Here is a 20,338-nt window from a genome sequence, read left to right on the forward strand (position 1 = left end):
TTCTAAAAAGCTTTTGGCAAAGTTCCTCAGGAAGGACTCCAGGGTAAGCTTAGCAGTCAAGAAAAAAAAGAGAAGCCCTCTTGTGGATCCCAGATTGGCTAAGCTGCAGGAAGCAAAGAGTAGGAATAAAGGGACAGTTCTCTGAGACATGTAGAAAGTGGAGCCTCCCAAGGTTTGGTATGGGGACCACTGAGGTGTTCTTTAGTATGCAGAGGAGTCTCATAATACTTTGCTTTGAACTCAGAAACTGGAACAGTATTACCTTATGTAGTTCCTAGTACTGCAAAACACTCCTGCAGTACCTTTCCTACCTCTTTTGGTTACATGCAGTGCAGATGGAAACAAATTCTATAATTGTCTACAATGTTAAGTTTCAGAACAGTCAATTGAAACATTTTGTAATTATAAAATATAGACTCTCCTCCACACAGACCCTCATTATAGGGGTGGAATGTGATTCAGCCAACTTACTCTTAAGATAGGGCCGTGAGTGTAGCCCTAAAATATAAAGTTACATGCCTCCACTTTTTATGTACCCAAGCAGATATTTTATTTTAGTATTTTGTTTCATCTTTGGGAGTGAATTGTGATATGAGATCCTTTTTTCTGTTTCCTTGTTTTCTGAGGAGAGCTAATAATGTTTGCTATTGTTCAACTATTCTGTTTCTTGGGGGTGATATAGAAATTTAATCTGTAGATAGAAGAAAGAGGCTGTGAGAATTAAGATAAATATATTTGGCAGCAAGTTTTGGTTCAATGACCTTTAAAAAATAACTCTGTGCTTGTAGTTTTGGTGGTTCTAAGGCTTGTTACATGGTGAAAAGTTGTACTGGCATGCAAATTTTATCCCTTTCTGTCTCCCAAACAGCTTGATAATATAATTCAGACAATATTTTACCAGGTGAGCCATATCATTCAGATTGTGGGCCATTTTCAGTGTTGGCTGTACCATTTATTTGAATGTGAAGGGATAATGATATTGTACCCTATTGCAGCATAAAGGTAAAGGGACCCCTGACCATTAGGTCCAGTCGTGGCTGACTCTAGGGTTGCGGCGCTCATCTCGCTTTATTGGCCGAGGAAGCCGGCGTACAGCTTCCGGGTCATGTGGCCAGCATGACTAAGCCGCTTCTGGCGAACCAGAGCAGTGCACGGAAACGCCATTTACCTTCCCGCTGGAGTGGTAGCTATTTATCTACTTGCACTTTCACATGCTTTCAAACTGCTAGGTTGGCAGGAGCAGGGATCCTCCACTTGCCCAGGTGGGACAGACAACTGAAAGCTTTATCACATTGTTTTGCTGGTCCTGGATGGAGGTGCTCTAGAATAGGGTAACAGGTCAGAACATGATCAAACAGGCTTTTGGCCCTCTTTTACCCATCTGTCATGTTTATCTGGGGTGAGAGAGACCAAGTCTGTTCACTGCACCTACCACATCAAGCCTTCCCCTGCTCCATCTCATTGTCCATTGATTCACTGGGTGGGTTATCTATGAGGATGAGTACCACTCAGCCCATCTTCCCATCACAGCCATCTTATGCTGTTTTAAGAGCTCCACACATAACCAAACTGTAGAAACGTTATAAAGATTGTATGCAAAGTTTCATTCTCGATTTCAATACTTCCCATGGAAAAAGGGGTTAGCATATGTTCCAATTTGGTAGAACTTGTGTTATAAAAGTTTAAAACGTCACATATAAGAGGATGAACTGTGAAAGGCATACTGGAGGCATTTGACCCTTCAAACATCACCTACTTCATTACTGGTACTCTTCCATACCCTAATCTTAAATAGCTTGTATGTTAGAGAAGTTTTGTATTGTTTAGACTGGTTAAACAGTTTAAAGCAAACATATGAAAGCTAAGCCCCCCCCCCCCCACTTCCTGGTAATGGCAACATGAACTAAAGAAATTGCTTTTCAAAACTTTAATTTATGTTGATGCTAGCAGTCAGTGTAAAATGCTAAGATTAAAAATATGCTGTTATATCTCCAGTAATTTAGTCAATTTCTCCAATTAATGCAACCATAACAACGGTCAGTGGGACATCTTTTTGCAAATATGATTTCATGGTGCACGTGTTGTTTTCCTATTAGGAAGATATGTTTTCAGTTCAGCATGAAGGATTAGTTGGGCTTTGGCAGTTCTTCTTTGAGCTTGACATTGATATCGTAATAAGCTTAAATGGCTCATTCCTGGCCAACCCTCTTTATAAGGTAAACCACCTGGTCAGAGTTGTCAGCTAGGTAAATTGCCTCTTAGGCACATCTAGGAAGCATCCCTAGATGACTAACATACACTTTGGGAAATGGTCATATCCACAGATTCTGAAGGACAATGTGGATTGAGAAACTGGTATACTAAAGCTGAGAGATAAGGAAGGGTCCTGCATTTGAATCTGTATACTTACTGATGGGATTATGTTCATTTCAGTTCCTATAGCCTAAATCAATGTCTAAATCAGTTTTGAAAATGGGATTAAAATCCCAAAGCACTTGCAAGACAATGTTAATGCCACCCTCTCACTCTATGAACATGGCTTTTGCAGTATTCTGGGGCAAGAATTCTTTTGTGGATAAAGGGATATCTAAACTACTTTTGCAAATGAAAGGTAGCTCATGCACTGGCAGTTGATAGCATGGAAACTAGTTATACCCTGTAAACTGATTTACGCCAAACAATCCCCACCCCTCACAAAAAAACGAGTCAGTTAGATTTACATCCAGAAGAAAAACAATGGGTGGAATTCAGTGCAGCATACTTACAAGGGCACTTATGCTGGCTAAAGCCAAACCTATGTGTGTCAAACCTGTTTTGCCACCTAAATTATTTTGCCAGTTTTTCATAATACATTTGACTATATATTTTTTTCAACCTGCCAGGTGAACCTTAATCTGCTGTTTTTATACTTTGTTCTGCATGAAACTTGGCTGTGGTGCAGATAATAGACCAAAGTGCTTTCAGCAGGTACAACGTATTCTTTACCTCCATGAATAACAACTAAGTCTGAGAAATAGGAATGAATTCAGTCGGAGAGCCTCTGTTGTGGTCATTCACAAGGCTGCTGTGTTGGCACCTGTTATCCTTTGTCCTCCTTTCAATCTTTCTCGGACTTCCAGGAGAAATAGGATATGACTTCAGCAGTTGGCATGCCTAAGAAAGAGAGGACACAGCAAGCCTTTTGCATGTCCTTGATTCTGTTTGGGAAATTGGCCGCAAAACAGCTCAGAGCAAATGATCAGCAGCTGGAGCATATGGACCAGGATGCACAGAAGGTATTTGTGAGGAAGTGAGAGAGAAGGAGAGGTGCCATCCGTGTGCTCTGCCAATGCACATGCCTCTGCCATACCCTTCTGAGTGAGGGGTGTGGAGAGAAAAGACTCCTTACCTCTTCACTTGCAAGGGAATTCTTTGTCCAGTGACAACCTGTCCTGCTCCATGCAACTAGGCTGCAATGCAAAAATGTTTATGAATGCTCAACGGTGGCAACTGTTGAAGTGGAGTGCCTGGCCTTTGCTAACTGTGTGCAGGGATGTGTGCGTGTATGTTTAGGACACTACTCCCTTCTGTTGGGAGGGAAGAATGTTACCACACAAGACACAGTATTCACATGTAACAAACTGAGTCAGAAGGAGACATGGGAGACAGTTGTGGCCATAGATATTTATAGCATGGACCACCCCTGGTGTGCATAACCAAGTTATTTTGTGCAATGTACCATTTCTCCGTAGTTCCCATCCTCAGAGTTCTCCCTTAGGTGCATGGTATGAGGTTAGATTGATCTAGCCCTATGCTAAGTCCCCTGTCATCTCAGTTACTGGCTCGCTATCTGGGGGTTTCTACCTGGGTGATTTATGTACAGGGATTAGGTACAGAACTCTGCCTTATCCTATGCACCTTGTAGGAATGTTTTGCTGGGGGCTTTCATCATGGAGAGAGGTGATTTTGGGTAGTAGTCAACAAAGTTTTACTCAGAGTACACCCACTGAAATTAATGAACATGATTAAGTTAGGTCCAGTGGTCAGGATTCAACTAAGCTTCGGTATGTGTAGAATGGAGTCTGCTCACACAATGGAACTTACCCCCTCTGCTCCTGCACCCCTTAAATCTGCTCTGGAGGGTTGGGTGAACCCCCAAAACAGGTTTAGGGTGTGCATGGGAGGAAGGTACATTGAAAGTTCAGTTGCACATGTGGACCTCATTCACACCCCTCTTAGCACTATGTTTTACTCAAGGTAGACCCATTGGGTAGTATTAAAATATGTTTTATTCAGAATAGACCCACTGAAATGAATGGGCCTAACTTAGTCATGTCCATTAATTTCAATGGGTCTGCTCTGAGTAAAACTTAGTTTAATATCACCCAGTAGATCTGCCTTGAGTAAAAGTTGAATACAACCTTTTGTATTTATTTTCTACTCTTCATTGAATTCAGTGGGAGGAAAATTGCTTGCACCAGCTCTGTCACTAATATTAAATTTCATTATCCATACCATCAATGGCGGTGTGGTATAGTGGGATTTTCTGTCATATGCTATAGACCCTCCACTGGCTCCCTTAATTATAGTATTGTGCTAGGAATTTGCTTTATCCTCCTGCTTTTATCCTGAATGTAAGTTTTATTTTCAAGTAATAATTAATGTTCAGGTCTTTCTTAGCAGGATTTGCATGGGGGCATTTATGCATATCATCTCCCCTAAATCAAAATCTCCCTCCCCTTTACCAATATCAGTGTGAAGGAGAAGGTTTAAGCCCTCTCTCTGCCAAGGCTAAGGTCGCACCCTGGATCCAGGCCCTTTAGGGATCTTTTTTTTTTTTTTTTTGTAAAAAGGAGTGGAAGTTACAAAACTCTCATTTTGCATCTAGTTTGATTCTTAACCCATCTGCATCTGGCAGATGTTCTTTAAAGTTCTTAAAGTTCTTTAAAGTCTCTTGACCGTATTTGGGTTAATTAAATCTACATCAAATCGTCTTTTGTCCATTAAATGACATTTTGTCTTAAACCATTCATACATGGAAAACTACAGTTTCACAGTTCTGATACCCATATCTTTAAGCTTATAGACCATGGGTCAGCAACCTTTTTCAGCCATGGGTCGGTCCACTGTCCCTCAGACCATGTGGTGGGCCGGACTATATTTTGGGGGGAAAAATTGAACAAATTCCTATGCCCCACAAATAACCCAGAGATGCTTTTTAAATAAAAGGACACTTCTACTCATGTAAAAACACCAGGCAGGCCCCACAAATAACCCAGAGATGCATTTTAAATAAAAGGACACATTCTGCTCATGTAAAAACATGCTGATTCCCGGACCGTCCGCGGGCCGGATTGAGAAGGCGATTGGGCCGCATTCGGCCCACGGGCCTTAGGTTGCCTACCCCGTTATAGACACTTGATGCCTTTGGCAAGCCTGCCCTCTCCATGTTTATTATCACACTGCACCTTGGAAACTGTAGTTTGTGTAGGGTGGCAAAGGCAGCATGTTGTGTTGGCAACAGTAATGCTTTGTGCCCTGCATACATTATGTTTCATCATGCATAGTTCAATAATTGTTAATCCATGTTGTCAAACATGCAGCAACATGTAAATGATTATTGCATTAGCATTGTGTGTTGCAAATCACATGATTAAGAATGCCTATGGTTTTCAAACACTGAATTGTGGCCAAGGATTAGTTTATTTATGTAAGCAGCATGGTATTATTTTGTAAATTGGAGATCCATTTGAAAGGTCCACATAGCCTCACAGTGTTCAGCACAGTTTAATTGAGGGCAAAGTTTAGCCTTAAATAAACTGTACACCTGCAGAGCAGCTGCCTTCAGGTATGTGGCTGACTGAATGCTGATCATGTGGACCATGCATGCTCACTATCCCATTTAACATTCTAGAGGAGAACTTTCAGGAAAAAGAGCACTCAATTCATAATACAGCTAAGCCTTATAACCAAATTAATGCACCTTATTAGGTAATTACAAACGTTGGCTACCTCACTCGTTTAGATTCCCCACACAGAAGAGCTGTGCATTTATTGTATAAAATGACAATCTGATAAAGAGGGTGAGGTAGATTTGCTTTCGAGTGAAATATAGGCTAGCTTGCTTCCTTACCAAGCTATTTTAATGTTTTCCCAAGCATTCATTGTTCGTAAGTACAGGGGACTTGCGTTTGAATTGACTCTGCACTTTGCGTACTTTTGAAGGTCACAATGCCATTTTGGCTTTGATTAAACTCAAACTGAATTCACTGGTTAAGCTTGACCTTTTAGGACTGTTTTCCATGACATATTGTACATGTGCATGCACGCTTTCTGTGTCAGTCAATGGATATGGTTCTTTTACTGAGATAGAAGACAAAGCTGGTATCTGAGAGATGTTTATCTTTATGGAATATATTCTGATAATTGCTGGACCTCCTATAGTCAATCCAGTTATTTGCTTCTTTTTAGCCATTTCGGTAAGCCTATTTAAGCTGGAGCACCTCAAGGTAAGGCATTCAGTTTGTACTAGGACCCAAATATATTTTAGATTGTAACTGCACATTTATCATTTGTGTATTGCAATGCCAAGGAATAGACAGTTGCAGCAGCTGCCAGTAACACATGAAGCTGCTCTTCCTTTTACCTTTGAATGGTTTTGCAGCACATGGAAGAATAAGTGGCCAGCTGTTGAAATGTTGCCAGGCACATACTATGCAAGACCCCATCCTTCTGATATGCCTTCTTACAATCAGAACAGAGCATAATAACATGTGGAGGATCACATGGCATAATGCAAAGGTAGCTTAATGCAAGATGTAGGGCTGAAGTAGATGATCTTGAGATAGTTTTAAAGTCTTAAGACCAGGAAGGGAACCCTTTGACCCTCCAGATGCTATTGGAATCCAATTAATATTAATTCCAACTAGCATAGCCAAAGGTTGGAGGTGATCGGAGTTGGAACCCAGCAACATCTGGAGGGACACCACAGCCATCTTAAGATGCCCTTTCAATTTCATTGTCCTATTGTGCACACACACATATCTCTGGGGTATATGCACACATATCAATTATCCTAATTTCCAATACATGCTTTGTGTATTAGAGTTTTCTATCAATTGTGTATCCCATGTATATCATATTCTTATGTTGCTTGACACAACTGCCAGTGCCTGTCCCAAAAAGCCTATTGACTGATCTAAAACCGCCACTGAAACCTTTTCAGGGAGCATTTTGATTGAAATTCATAGCCTGCAACTGATACTGAAAAGGAATTCCCGTCTTGCAATTTGCATTAACTGATACCATTTTTTTAAAAAAATCATTTTTAAAAAGAGTTTTAAAAATAGTGCCCATTTTTGTTAGGCTTCATGGTAAGTACTTGCTTCTGTTAAATAAAGCACACCACAAATTTTGTGCCTCCTGTGCCAGTCGCTTTACATAACATTAACTATTAAGAATAAGGATCTATTTTTAAATCATAAAGCTCCTGAATGTATACAATTAGCAACCTTTTAATGCTAATTTTGGATTACTAATTAATTATAATGTAGAAAATGTGTTTTTTTTCTTCCTCTGAGGAGTCCTTAAATCATGGATCTTATAAGAAAAATACTGCTTCAGTTTTAATTATACTAATGTTTATAGGAACTGTGACTATATTTAATAAGCTTTCTAAAACTGTTGGATAGTACAGATGGTAAATTCTGTATTAAAATGGAATTCAATAGCTTGTTTCACTGATAGCTGGCTTTCGTACTGTGACAGTGAAAAATACAGTACAATCCATTAAAACATAATTACTTTTGTTGGGATAATTTTAATATAATGAAACTGCTGCCCTGGAAACCATTTCACTTTTGAAGGTCATAATCCTAAAGGGTCACGTGAATGTTTAATGCATACACCTGATTCCCCCTGCACAAATCCTTCCACATGTTCTTTACATTTAGCAGAATTCAACGTGTAATCTGGGAGTTAGATGCAAATACTCTCCCCCTAAAGTGGAAAATAGCACATGTTTAAGCAGCTACAAAGGTCTTCACACCAAGTTACTAAACTGTTTATGGATCTAGCGACATTCTCTGCCTCCCAAGACTGCTGCTGGATGACTAGAGCCCACCAAGCTTTTCCCCCTCCCCCAATTCCAATCAAGAAAGGATATATATATATATACAGAGAGAGAGGTGTCCTCTCTCCGATACAGTGACATAGCATGGATTGCTGGCACCTGGGGCCATATGGAGGTGTAGGGTGTGAGGGAGGGAAACGTATGGAGTATGTATGCACATTCAACTACCTAACAGCATCTGCGTCACCCAGATCACAGTCTGAGAGATAAAAAGAAGAAGAGTTCCGTTGTTAGAGAGGTCACTTCATGGTTCACATGGAGAAGCTGCTTTCAATAGAGCCCAGCAACAGAAGTGTGCAGCCGTATTGAGGCAGCACCAGGTGCTGAATTTTTGCACCCCTAACGATTTTGTAGCTGGGGCAACAGCCCCTGTGGCTCTCCCATGCTACACCACAGCTTAGATGCCATTTTGAGCTAACCAGAGTTATATTTTGGATATAAAAACTCCTAGGGGCTGAGGGGTCTTCACCCCCAATAAAATATTTGAGGTGGCTGGCCCCCCCAAAGTTGATAAGCATTGCTATTCAAATGGTGTGCATGCACCGTGTCATGTGATCAGTTATGTGGGGCGGGGCTTCTCTGCCCACCCCCATATTTTTTTCAAGTTGGCACCCTTTGTTTCTCACCAAGGGTGCTTATTTTATATGTTCCACATTTTATTTTAGTTATTCATTGTTTTTCTGAGTCACCCCATAGCTTCATAATATTGGTTGTAAGCAACAATGGGCATTTGTATGTAATGGATATACGTTCTTTCAATAACAACTCCCACTCACAATTTATCTCACTATACTAGGCTATGGTCCAACACACAGCTAAGTGTCGTTATGCCCACTAATTTCAGCAAGCCTATGGTTATATCCAGTGCTTTATTTCTAAAAAAATGTTTAGGGGTACACTCATTCTCACTCAAGGAAATCACCACTTTACAGTTCAAATCGGGGGAAATAAATACAGCAAATGGACAAAAGTACAAAGATTCACAAAATGTTTATAATGGTTATAATTATGTGTACTGTGTCCTTAATGCTCTAAAAAAGCTTACTATTGAATGAATAATAGCTTATCCTTGCATGTTTTAAGTTAGTACTTCTTTCAAAGTACACTTCTGTTCAGAGGTCAAGGTTTTTACAAGCCTAGCCTGTCCTTGCATATATCTTGCTTCTTCACTCACTTTTTAATTCTCTCATGTCCCTCCCACAACTCCATGTGGAGATCAAACACCACACTGGGAAATCCTGTCCTATGTCATCACCTTTGAAAATGTATGTCACCCTGGCCTTCCAGCAGAGCTATATGTATATGTCTGGCAAGTAAGGCTGAATCAAAACAAAATATGAGCAGTAACATAAATAAATAAACATTTAAAATATCTTAATAATCTCTGCACATTATTTTATCCAGCATTATTCAAACTAGCAAACCCACCAACAATCCAGCAAAATGTAACATAGCAGGACATCATGTAACCAAAAGAACTCATAACACAATGCCATATCAACAGCTAAGGTAAAGGGACCCCTGACCATTAGGTCCAGTCGCAGACAACTCTGGGGTTGTGGCGCTCATCTCGCTTTACTGGCCGAGGGAGCCGACGTACAGCTTCTGGGTCATGTGGCCAGCATGACTAAGCTGCTTCTGGCGAACCAGAGCAGCGCACGGAAACACCGTTTACCTTCCCGCTGAAGCGGTACCTATTTATCTACTTGCACTTTGATGTGCTTTCAAACTGCTAGGTTGGCAGGAGCAGGGACCCAGCAATGGGAGCTGACCCCGTTGCGGGGTTTCGAACCGCCAACCTTCTGATTGGCAAGTCCTAGGCTCTGTGGTTTAACCCACAGCGCCACCCGAATCCCTTACCAACAGCTAGACTGCAGTTAATTGCTATAAACTGTGGCAAAAGAGTTGATTTTTCAGCCATGTTTGAAAGTGTGCAGGAATGGAGGACTTCCTGATCTGACATGGGATCATTTCCCCACAACTGTGGGGCCATTCTTCAAAATGCCCTGGCCTGTGAGCCTGCCACCCTTTGTTGCCGCATACCTCAACAGGGCTTCAGAAGTGGATCTTAAGGGGCAAGTAAGCTGATATGGGATGCCGGCAGCCCCATAAGTTACATGGCCCCAAACCATCTGGGGCTTTAAAGGGCAGCATGAGAAGCAGTTTAAATTGGTCTCAGAAAACACTGGAAACCAGTTCATCTGGTGCAATCTTGGTTCAGTAGGCTATGCTTGCAGGCTCCGAATGTAGATTCATTTAGTGATTAATAACCAAATAATGGTTCGAGCCCCACGTTGGGCAAAGGATTCCTGCATTGCAGGAGGTTGAACTAGATGAATCCCAGGATCCGCCCCCCCCCAACCTCTACAATTCTATGATTTTATAAGTCACCTTTGGGGAAACAAATGATTACAGCAAATACCCTGATCTGAGGAAATAGTGAGAGCAATTGCTTTGTAACATTCCTGAACAGGAAATCATACAAACACCAAAGCAAAGTCAACGTTGTTTATCTTTCTTTATAACATTCTCAAATCACCCTAGTCACAAGAAACTAGGAATACTGTACCACACAGCTATTCTAAAAAAACATCTTTTCCCCACCCCACCTGATGAAAGCTGCACACAAATCTTGGAGACCACAGGACCGTAAAATTGTTTTCTTAGGAACTCGCATGATATAAGGGACCTAATACCATCCAGTGCAAATAATTGTTTGTTGAGACATAGCTAAAAGAGTAGTGTTCATCAGCTGGATTAGACCTTGCCTTGACCTATGTTGGCTGTGCCTGTGACTCTCTAGTCACTTACCCCAATTCCCAGCCCTCAATCACTGTGTTTCCTATGCTGGTTTACCAATAGCCAGAAAGTCACAAAAAAGAGGCAAAGCCACTTAATGGTGCTCCAAAAATTTAATTGCAATATGAGATGTTCACAGTATGATTCAGTATATTGGTTTATATACAATGCAGCATAAGTGCAAGGAAAACTATCATCCCCTTTTCTTTATTGCACCCAAAAAAGCCTTTCCTTTGAGTTGGGAGCTTCATTCGTGCAAGCTAGTTCTGGCTGATTTCCCTGACCCCTTCTCTCCATTGCCGCTACCACACTTCCTGGCTTTTTCTGAGGGCCCCTTGACCCTCAAAAGAGCCCTTTCTTCTGCAGAAAGCTGCAGTGTGAGGAGGTAATATCCCTTGCATAAGCATTCTTGATCTCATGCTGCACCAAATAAGCTGATAGCATGCCTTGGTGCTCTGAATACACCCCTGTGATTACCTCATTGGACCAAAACACTGCAAGATTTTTATTTTCACTGTGGGGAAGGTTATATGTTGACATGTTAACCATATCACATTTCACTTTAAAAAAATCACTTTTTAAAAACATCAGTTTGAGACTGTCTCTTCTTTGTCATTTTGGTGCTGGCTATTTGTTCTACCTGCTGTTAAGGAGGTCCAAAACACCAAGCTGTTCTCCTGTAATAAATGTCAGTGTGTGAGAATGTTTGTGAACAGTTTGTGGAAGTATGTGAGAGAGCATGTTTTCCTTCAATTCTGTAAGAACTAAGAAAGCTTTTTTATATTTAATCAGAGTCTCGCTGTCTATAATGGAAATGCATAGTGGTGTTTGCTGTTAAACCTTTGGCCCTGGTAAAATATTTTGTTGATCCAAATTAATGTTTCATAATTTCCTGGTGAAAATCCTGCCATCTCTGGACTGAACAAGCAGTCCATAAGTGCATCACCGGGTGTAAATATATGGGCCATGTGTACTGGGCATAATATGTGGTGCCTGTTCCACATCTGCATATACAAAACATTTTATTCTAGAATCAGTGGAGACCAATACTTGTATATTCTACCTAGTCCACACACAGTCTAGATCTTTTCATATTTTTTGCTTCTTGAGAAACTGGTTTCATTCTGATAAAAGCTCATTGCAGATTTAGTCTGCATTACCCTGAAGTGTACACATTTGAAAACAGATAAAAACAGACTTATAGTACCCTGATTGCAAACACTTCTTTCTTCAATTACCTGAACACATGGATGGAGGAAAAAGCATAGATAACCTAATCAAGGGCAGGGTTTTCAAATGCATATCAAGTTACCACACCCACCCTTGTGGGCAGCAGGACCTAGAATCAATCTAAATGGAAGGTACCATGTTGAGGATGAGCATGAAGGATTCTGGATTAAGAAAAACTGCTTTTTGGTGCTACAAGCAGGTTAGTGTGTGTGTGACCCAAGACGATGTCTAATATCCAAAAAGACACATAGGCACATACATGCAAAGCACTTCATGCGCCTGGGGAAGCAACTGATTTCTCTGTCAGTTGCAGCCCCACTCTGAATGGCAATACAGAGGAGCTAGCAGACTTACAAAGTAGGTTTCATGGGCTTCAATGGGGTGAAAATAGGAAGCCCCTCTTGATAACTCCAGCACACATGTGGTCTTCTAGATACTAATCCTTGCTACATAAAATGCTCTGTTTAAATAATCATGTGGTCTCTCCCTCTCTCTCTTTCTACTTCCCACTCCACCAGTGAAACATATATTCCACCCCGCCTCCAGCGTTAAGAGGCTTTAAAAAGGTTTCTTGGCAGACTCAATACTTTTGCTATATGTGATGAGGATGAAAGGATGGAGTCAGTGGCACTTTTCCTAAGGAGGATCTAGACTGCTTTGAGATGCTTAAAGTAGCATCTGCTAAATCTTCCTAACTTGCTTTCTACTTCATGATACTCTTCAGAATTAGAACTGGGCCTTTTGACCTTTGTAGCCTGAATTCATAGAGGCCAGCAGCCACAGCAGAGTCTGCATTCCTTGGATAATCCATTTAGCTTACTGTGCACCCTAGAGTGGTCCATTGTTTCCTGCAGAGGGACCTTCAAAGAAGCAAGTATTGAATGCTGGAAAAAGAATTGTGAAATGTTTGGAGTTGGCAGGCCAGGGTTGCTTTTTTTATCTTTGAGATTTACTGTTAGACTAAAACAACTCAGCCAGACTTGGTCAGTTCCTCACTATGCATATTACATCAGGAAACCCCTTTGTTCTTTTGTAGCGTAACTGCTTCACTGGCTACCTTTTGTTCCCAGGGTTGTGTACGGTTAAAAAAATTGAAGAAGGGGTGGAGATCAAACACACCCTTTCTAAATAAGTAAGGCTTGCTTCATCATCCCACAGATGGTATTGTTGCCTTTGGAAGGTTTAAGGGAAGAAGGTAAGATGCTGTTGTGACTGTTTAAATAGTCTCACATGTTGTTTGCCTGCTTAATCCAATTTCTGCAATTTGTTGGTCCACTTGGTGGCCACCTTCTCACTTTTTGATTTCTGCAGTGCTTAATGCACATATTTCATTGCTTCATGAGAAAATAAAGTATTGGTGATATGCTTAACAAAACCCTATGATTTCTGACCAGAACTCTTTTTCCACTGTAAAGAACATCAACAGAGCAAGGGAAGAACAATTGCATTTTGAGTTGCTTTAAGGTGCTAGTGGTTGTGTGTGCTTATGTGAGTGCTTTCAAGAAGGTAAATAATTTACCCAGTGCTATTATTCTAGAAGAAGAGGTGCCAGAACTCACCATGAGCGCCTCCCTTCTTCTCTTAGAATGGCAATGGAACCCACCTGAGAGGTGCTGGAACTGAGTTCCGGCAAGTTCCGGCTGAAGAAAGTGCTGGATATACCTCTTGAACCAGTAAGGGAGGGAACCTATTTTTTAAATATTCTGTTCAATTAGTGTTAAAGAATGAATTATACTTCAGAAGGGTGCATTGTTAGAATGTCTTGATTATATGTTTGTGTTGTGTTATTAATCAACATTATGCAAAATATTGTACTTCCATATACCCAGTGGTTGATGATTTAATGCCTCTGATAGTAAACTAAGAATGGAAATAGTAAAAAGTGCAATAAATTGGAGCCCACAGTTTTAAAAACTCTAAAAACCAGTATTTTGGGGAATGAAAGATTTGAGTGATGAAAATGTAAAATAACCTTACTTTTTTTCAAACCTTTAGAGTCACAGGTCTATTTTGTAGTTTTATTCTGACCATTCAAATCCAGGTTGTTGATTACTTATATACAGTATAACAGTTGCTAGAGAATGTGAGTTCCTACATAGCTATGCCAAGCCAGAACTGCTACAAAATGTTCTTGTTCAGCTACCCAGCCACCCATTCTCTCCTGCAGGATATTATAAGCTGTTAAGGGTTCAAGAAGCACCAATTTTCCTTCCTTGCACTTCACAGAGCCTGACTGAGCAGAGAGTGGAAAGGCCACTAATACTGAACCCTGAAAACAAGTATCTAGAGACATCCTAACTTGGTACATAACTGCCAGTCAAGGAACTGGCTGCTTGAAGTACTGTTCCCCTACTCCCATGATTCTGCCTCAAACATTGATTAAGCAGAAGGCCTTCTTCAAGGCCCTCTGACATCTGAGGTTAGGCATTGTGAGGGAAGGAGAGAAGGAAAGGGAGGGGTGGAAGAGTGTCTTCTCAGGTGTGGCAGCCTGAATTGAGGTATGCCCTTTCCAGTAAACTCACCTAGTGGGTGCCAACTTTGTTGTGTATTTGGCACCTAGCAAGGATTTCTATATTTGCGCAAGCTTCCCAGTCTGTTTTAGAACTGGTTATAGTGTTGCCTTTATAGCTATTTTAATAGATTCTGTTCCTGAGTGCTTTTAATGGAATTTTAAAAAACTGTATTTTTATCTTAAATTGGTCTATATGCAGGGAGCCTTTCTCTGAGGCCAGCCTATAAAAAGACTAATACCGCAACCTTGTGCAAGTCCCATTGCATTCAGGTAAGTGAGTATAGGATTGCAACCTAAAGAAATAAAAATTAAAGGAATAAAGGCACGAGAGTTTCAATCTCTTTGAATGTGCTGTTGCCTTAATACCTCACATCCAGGTCCAAGTGACGTCGTCCTTAGGATTCAGTTCTCAAGTCTCTACAGGCTTGGGAATTTCATGAATGTGAAACCTCATTTCCTTCTCTGTTGAAGTCTCAGTGATTTCCACATGCTGTCATTAGAATAAGTACCTGAAGGAAATTTTGGGAACGTTAAGGCAATTTATAGGCTAGAGCAACAGACTAGAAGCACAGCACACAGAATTGCTGCTCCAAGGACAAAGCTTGAAGAGGGTAAAATATAATGAGGGATATTCTCAGCTATTTCTGTCTTATGATTATCAGAGCAAGCAAGAAAGTCACCAGCAGTAAAAATTACTGCAGTAGTTATGGGCAGGCCCAGCTTCAGTTCTACTTACCTCTGGCAAAGTGCTGCTACTCCTATGGTGGACAGTCCTTGAAATCGGTACTACTCTGGAGGGAAGGCAGCAGAATTTTCTGGGGCTGGTACACTGTGGGTTGCACCTCCTGACCCACTTGCAAAAGAGGGCACAGATGACCATAACATTTGGATATGCTATGTTGTTATAATTTCATTTTCTGTTGCTGTAACACCATGTTATGGTGAAGGACAGGTAAGAAGTCATACAAATAAATAACTTGTATTACTGTAAATTTTAGAGGGTTCGTTGGGGTAGAAGGTAGAGTAGAATCATTTGCATGTTGTTTGGTGCTATAAGATCAAATGAACAAGAGCATTTACTCAGGCTGTCTGCTGATAAACCCCTACCTCTTACCAATATGTTGGTTGAATTTAATCAGCTGAATAAATAAATTCCCGTTATAAAAAAGGCCTCGGTATAGCTGACTTTTTTGAGACAGAGTCTACTTACAATTAACAGAAACCCAAACACCTTTCTCATTTTTTAGATGGCAAGGTGCTTGTTGCAGAATTGTCTTAGGTTTACTCAGTAATACGTCCCACTCAGTTTAACAATATTTACTCCCAAGTAAGCATGCACAGGACTGCAGCATTTGCATTGGTTTTCATTCCTTTTTTTTTTTATAGTAACGTGCCAGAACCATGTAAACTCCTAACCCCTGCCCCCCATAAAACAAATACAAACACAAGGTTCAGCTGCACTAATTAGCATTGATCTGTACCATCTAATCAACAGGCAGAGCAGTCCTAATGAGGGGCCAGGGACAACTGGAACTGAACAGCCACCATTTAATTGTAAGCACTGCTGGTTCTTTCTGATCAGGGCAGGTGGGTGTTTTGGAATTTTCTGTTTGGTCTTTTGCTGAGTCAGCTCCAGGCTGGCACACCAGCAGTGTTCCAGATCAGGCCCCTCTCCGGAAGCTGGAACAACATCAGATGCAGCAGATCTGTGGTCAGCCCTATGTTGCCCAGGCCCTGCCTGTTTGGGTAGAGATTGGGCTCTGCAACAGTGGAGCCCCACCAATCAACAACACTGTGTCTGCCAGTGGAGGCCAGTGAGCAGGAGCTATGCTGCTTCTAACCCCTCCCCACAACCATCAATATTAAGAGGGGTGGTGATGTTTAGGATTGCAGCCTAAGTATTTAGTCAAGGGTGGGGAGCCTGCCCCCCCCATATGTTGTTGCATTAGAATTCCTATCAGCCCCAGGGAGTGTAGCTAATGGCCAGGGATTATGGGAATTGTAGTCCAGCAACATCTGGAGGATGAAAAACTCCCCACTTCTGCTTTACTTGATTCATTTACAGTTTAAAGCTTGTAGTCCTAATATTTATGTCTGGGGGGGGACATAAAAGAGAGATTGCTCTTTTTTATTTTATAAAAGGTTAAACGAATAAAAGCTGAATTTTGGCAACATTTGCATTAAACAAAAGGGTCAAATTAATTCTGAGTAGTAATAAAAAAGAGGAGATGCACAACAGCAAAATATCAAGAAATGGATAGGAAAACATGCCACAGCTACAATAACAGAACATCTGCTATAACCTGTATATGTTGAGCCTGTGAGAGTTTAGGGTTGTATAGAAAACACAAACACAGTGTAAAAATGACAGAAACACTCCAACATTCCTGGAAACACTGTCAGTGTCCACCAATCAAGGGCTGTGCTTGCAGTGATGCCCACATGCTTCCCATATAAAGGTAGTAGCCTCCAGGACCAATAAGGAAAATGAAAGTATTTAAGAGTGTGGATTAATCACTCAGGGAAAGAGCGTTCCCCAGCATTTCCCCCTACTCTGGTTTAAATGAATACTTAAAAGGTAAAGGGACCCCTGACTGTTAAGTCCAGTCGCGGAGGACTCTGGGGTTGTGGTGCTCATCTCGCTTTACTGGCCAAGGGAGCCGGCGTTTGCCGCAAACAGCTTCCGGGTCATGTGGCCAGCATGACTAAGCTGTGACAGAGCAGTGCACAGAAACGCCGTTTACCTTCCGGCTGGAGCAATACCTATTTATCTACTTGCACTTTGACGTGCTTTTGAACTGCTAGGTTGGTAGGAGCTGGGACCGAACAACAGGAACTCACCCCGTTGCGGGGATTCGAACCACCAACCTTTTTCGGCAAGCCCTAGGCTCTGTGGTTTAGACCACAGCGCCACCCATGTCCCTCCAAAAATGAATGCTTAGAGTTCTATTAACTTTAATGAGGACCTTGAATTTTAAGGTTTAATATGTGTGTGGGGGGGGATAATTCTCTCATAGATGAAGAGACAGCAATGTTGTCTTCTATGGGGTTGTTTCAGTATGTAAAATTAAGGCAAAAAAGAGACTCTTTTGCTTATTCCTTCCCATCAGCAGCATCTCCAGGCATAACCGTCACCTTATATCTCACATCCTCTTATCTGACCATTTCCTTTTGTCTTGATTCATAAAGAGGGGTGAGCATGTGAAATGTATAAGGAGAGCACGCAAGCAGGGTGGGCTTGGGCAAAGGAGGACCCTTTGCCTAAATTTTAGCTTGGGAGATATCAGCTGAGAAGTGAGAGTGTGGAGTGTCCTTGAATTAGGAGCCAGGCTGCAGCACTATTTGAAAAAATAGGCGATACCAAGCAGAATGGATTAAGAGGAAATAAAACACAATGAACAATGTTTATTTATTTATTACTGAAATGGAGTTAGGAGTAATGGCCTAGTGTTTCCTCTCACTTGGGCATCAACTGAGTGCTATGATTTCCCTGTGCTCACAATTGAGTTACTTACTGGTTCCTTCAAGGGCAAGGGCAGTGTAAATCACCATTCTCAAACCAATTAGTGTTGTTTGCCAGTGAGAAACATTACCCACCTGAACTGCCTTGCTATAGAAAGTTTGAAGTCTCCCGAGCTATAGTCCATTGAGCCATGTGAATAATTCCACATACAGATGAACTTCTGCAGGCATTTCCAAAAACTTTTGATTTGACAACAATATCCCATTGCCAAATAGTCACTGAGAACTGTGTGTTGGAAATAACAATTGGCATTGGCTTGCTTTTGCTTTTTATTTAGTAGATTTCTTACATACCTTTCATGATAGGATCCCAGTGTGGGTTTTTGTTGTTGTTTAGTCGTTTAGTCGTGTCCGACTCTTCGTGACCCCATGGACCAGAGCACGCCAGGCACTTCTGTCTTCCACTGCCTCCTGCAGTTTAGTCAAACTCATGCTGGTAGCTTCGAGAACACTGCCCAACCATCTCGTCCTCTGTCGTCCCCTTCTCCTTGTGCCCTCCATCTTTCCCACCTCAGGGTCTTTTCCAGGGAGTCTTCTCTTCTCATGAGGTGGCCAAAGTATTGGAGCCTCAGCTTCACGATCTGTCCTTCCAGTGAGCACTCAGGGCTGATTTCCTTCAGAATGGAGAGGTTTGATCTTCTTGCAGTCCATGGGACTCTCAAGAGTCTCCTCTAACACCATAATTCAAAAGCCTCAATTCATCGGCGATCAGCCTTCTTTATGGTCCAGCTCTCACTTCCAGTGTGGGTTACAACAATGTAAAAATACAATATTAAAATCAGAACAATCAAGAATCGGAAAGAGGGGTGTCTTCAGCAAACAAATAAAGTTATACGGTGAAGGTGGCAGGTGCACCACCATGGGGAGGGCATTCCACAGCTTAGTGGATGCTACAGGGAATACCTTCTCCTGGGTCTCCATCCCCAAAACTCTGAGGGTGACAAAACTACTTTGCCACACAAGTGGGTCTGTAGGGTAGAAGGTGATCTTTCAAATATTGAAATATATTGTTCATATAGTTCAAAAATGGAAAGGGGACCTCAAATAAGGTACAAGGAGGCAGGGGCATGCATTGTTTGCAGCACCTGGAAGGCTCAGAAGAGAGACCTTATATATTGCACCCTCCAAGACTACACCCTAACCCTAGCTGCAAAGGAGTTCCAGGGATTGTTTACTCATGAGAAGACTCTTATTCATGAGCCATGGGGAGACCCTTGGTGTGAACACACATACTCCACTGCCGCTCTTTGGCCTGAGCCTTTTGGTGCTGGGTGTTCTCAAGGACTGAGGGGTGGCTCCACCTGCTCCTTGACAGCTCCAAGGGATCCTCATCACCAGTTATAGGGCACCCTGACTGCTTCTGAGGATCCTTGACCTGTGGAGTGTCCGGTTCATCCTCTAAGGCCTCAGTGCCTGGCACCACGTCAGTACAGAGCATGAACCCCCCAAAATAGTCAGAAGATTGGGAAAACAGGGAACAGTTTAAATAGTATTGCTTACTTTAACTTGTCAGTTAACTTTTCAGTTATAGGAAAAAATAAAGGACACCTAGTATATTTGCAGTATTTCATGTGAACTGATGTGGCCTAGTGCTTTTTATATAAGGGTAGAACTATGAAGACCCAAATCCCCAGCACCCAGCCCCAGCAATAAAACTCAGAGTGACATCTCAAGATTATTGTGAGGGTAAAATGCGAGCTATAAATTATGAGGAAACTGTGGACGAAACGTGAAGTAAGGAATGCAGTAAGCTTAAGCAGTTCATTATCAAGTGTATGACGTGGCTTGCACTCCTGAGATAATTCATTCTCACAATATGTGTAGAATAGTTCACCCAGTGAGCTTCTTTACTGGCAGGAAATAGGATGAAGGAATTACTCTCCTTTTTTAACAGAATTGCTCATTTTGTGGGCTCATTCTGCTTGGTGTTCCACTTGGATTTTAGTTGAACTAGGAAAATTTATGCAATTCAGGAGCATGTAGAGCTTTTCCACAGCTCTCATTTAATTTGTAGCTTTCTGTTAGTAGTAGCAAAATGTAAACTAAGAAATTACTGAGATACGAAGTAATCCTGAGGTGATGGTAAGTAATATTCCTTTGGTGCAATGTTTTACTGATGTGCATGTCCACTCCTTAATATTGGTAAAGAACACACAAATAGTCTT

At 41.5% G+C, this 20,338-nt stretch overlaps 1 protein-coding gene across 19 annotated transcripts in view; it reads left to right on the top strand.

Moving 5' to 3' along the window:
• The window catches only part of ATP2B2 (ATPase plasma membrane Ca2+ transporting 2), a 355,474-nt gene that overhangs the window by 178,721 nt on the left and 156,415 nt on the right, over positions 1-20,338 (top strand). The window contains exon 1 of one of the 19 annotated variants that reach the window (XM_028718864.2): positions 16,167-16,238. The exons of the other annotated variants lie outside the window; for them this stretch is intronic. The gene's annotated coding sequence lies outside the window, so the exon portion shown is untranslated. Of the gene's footprint in view, positions 1-16,166; positions 16,239-20,338 lie in introns of those variants that run through there. 19 annotated transcript variants of the gene reach the window in all.

The sequence above is a fragment of the Podarcis muralis genome, chromosome 2 (assembly GCF_964188315.1).
Source record: "Podarcis muralis chromosome 2, rPodMur119.hap1.1, whole genome shotgun sequence".
In the NCBI taxonomy this organism is placed as follows: Eukaryota; Metazoa; Chordata; class Lepidosauria; order Squamata; family Lacertidae; genus Podarcis; species Podarcis muralis.